This window comes from Sinocyclocheilus grahami, unplaced genomic scaffold (genome assembly GCF_001515645.1).
Source record: "Sinocyclocheilus grahami isolate Dianchi unplaced genomic scaffold, SAMN03320097.WGS_v1.1 scaffold133.1, whole genome shotgun sequence".
NCBI classification, from domain to species: Eukaryota; Metazoa; Chordata; class Actinopteri; order Cypriniformes; family Cyprinidae; genus Sinocyclocheilus; species Sinocyclocheilus grahami.
In genome coordinates, this window is record NW_015505312.1 from 685,937 (window position 1) to 688,073 (window position 2,137).

General features: G+C 34.0%; 1 protein-coding gene and 1 long non-coding RNA gene across 2 annotated transcripts in view; one reads left to right on the top strand and one right to left on the bottom strand.

The window, feature by feature from the left end:
* Positions 1 to 2,137, bottom strand: part of LOC107590800 (neurexophilin-1-like) — a 51,146-nt gene that overhangs the window by 14,547 nt on the left and 34,462 nt on the right. The gene's annotated exons all lie outside the window — the stretch shown is intronic.
* Positions 1 to 2,137, top strand: part of LOC107590804 (uncharacterized) — a 12,950-nt gene that overhangs the window by 343 nt on the left and 10,470 nt on the right. The gene's annotated exons all lie outside the window — the stretch shown is intronic.

The following is a 2,137-nucleotide window of genomic DNA, read 5'->3' on the forward strand; positions in this document are numbered from 1 at the left end:
AGACAATATTCCATACAAAATATCCCCACAAAATAACTGCATCACTGAGATTTTTGGTGGAGTAAACAATTTATTCTGAAGTAATATTTTCATCAGTGTTCTATCAGCTTTTACATACTTAAATCTGCATATTTACCTTTACAAAGGCCTATTTTTAACCTTTTTAGATGTATGCATCATCTTACATGTCAAATTATTACAATTTATCAATAAATTCAATATACACTATAGGGCTGCTACCAGTCAGATTAAATAATTTACACTGCAAATAACAATAATTACAACTGCAATAAATAATGTTATGAGATTAATGTTTTAAATGCATTTATGAGTATACAAATAAGAAATGTTGAGGGGAAAAATGCATACTTTTCAACATACTTCTCAACTAAACTACCAGTAAGTGACGGTAAGTCACTTAATGAGTGAGTATTGAGTCATTCCTTCAACTGACTGAGTGTTTTATCATGCTGGCATCTTAAAGACGTTCGTGGACAGCTGACTCCTAAAGTTTTTGATATTCTTCATATTCTGTGTGGTGGTCAGATAGAAATGTAACTTTCCCAATAAGTTTCAATAGATTTTTACCTTTTATGGGCATTTTACCTTTATAAACCCATTTTTCTATAAGTGTGCATTATCTTTTGAGTCAAATTCTTACATTTAATCAGTGCATTAGAATAATAAGACATTTGGGCTGTTACCAAGCAAATGAAATCAGTATCAACCAAATTCATCTTTGCAATCCAGACATAAGCTGCACCTGAAGTGGCATTTAGATGTGTTTACACACTGTTTAATGCAGAACATGAATGCATTTAACCTGCCGTTACAAATGCATAAATAATATTTGGATATATTAAACATAAAACATTGAATACTGATATTTGAAATAATTAAAAAAATTAAAAGATACTTTAAATGTTAAATTAAAACCGCCAGTACGTGGCAGTAAGTCACTGTTAAGCGAGTCATTGAGAATGAATCGAATCATTTAAATGTTGGTTCATTCAGGAACGAAACACCGTCATGTTGCTCGGAGACGAAAAACAGCGCTGTGGCTTTGTTTGGAATTATTTTTGTTGGCGAAATAGTGCAAAAACAGGCAATATGGTGTCTAAAACGTAAGTCTCTTAATACAACTTCTAGTTTATTGAACTGTTGAAAAAATCAATATCACATTTGTATATGGTAATTTTTGGAGAAAAAAAGGCACTCTTCCGTGTGAACTTGATTAACTAGAAGAAGTGGTATTAATATACACATTTTCTGCCCCCATGTCTTGAATTTGTGATCATTCCGAATGTATTTTAAATAGACTGAATCACGCAATGATCAGGCAGAGCGCACTGCAAATGCGCACGCGTTGGCGAAATAGTGCAAAAACAGGCAATATGGTGTCTAAAACGTAAGTCTCTTAATACAACTTCTAGTTTATTGAACTGTTGAAAAAATCAATATCACATTTGTATATGGTAATTTTTGGAGAAAAAAAGGCACTCTTCCGTGTGAACTTGATTAACTAGAAGAAGTGGTATTAATATACACATTTTCTGCCCCCATGTCTTGAATTTGTGATCATTCCGAATGTATTTTAAATAGACTGAATCACGCAATGATCAGGCAGAGCGCACTGCAAATGCGCACGCGCACTAGACTTCACGTAATGCGTGCACTCTGTAGGTGTTTTGAATGATTCTTTTTATTGCATCGTGAGAATATTGAGCAAAATAGCTCGCTTGTCATGGTGTTCTTTAACTATATCATGTTATGAATAAACTAAACATTTAGAATTTTTACCTCAGTGTGTTTCTTCTGAGTTTATGTGTGCTGTCACGCTCATTTGTTCTGAAGTCTTGAGACAAACAGAGTGAGCCTCAGTGCGAGCTTGTGTTCTGTATTCTGCAAACTTACTGCAATTCTCTCTGATGACGCAGTAACGTACCACGCGTCGGTCTGTCCAATGATTGTAAAGTCATTAGGTCCGTCAGACTGAAGATATTTTAGCGGTAATGTGACCAAAAATAATTAAGACCCAACAAATCCGAATTTAAGACATTAAGACTTTTAAGGCCTTATATTAGGAAAATGTTATTTAAGACATTTTAAGACTTTTTAAGGACCCGCGGACACCCTG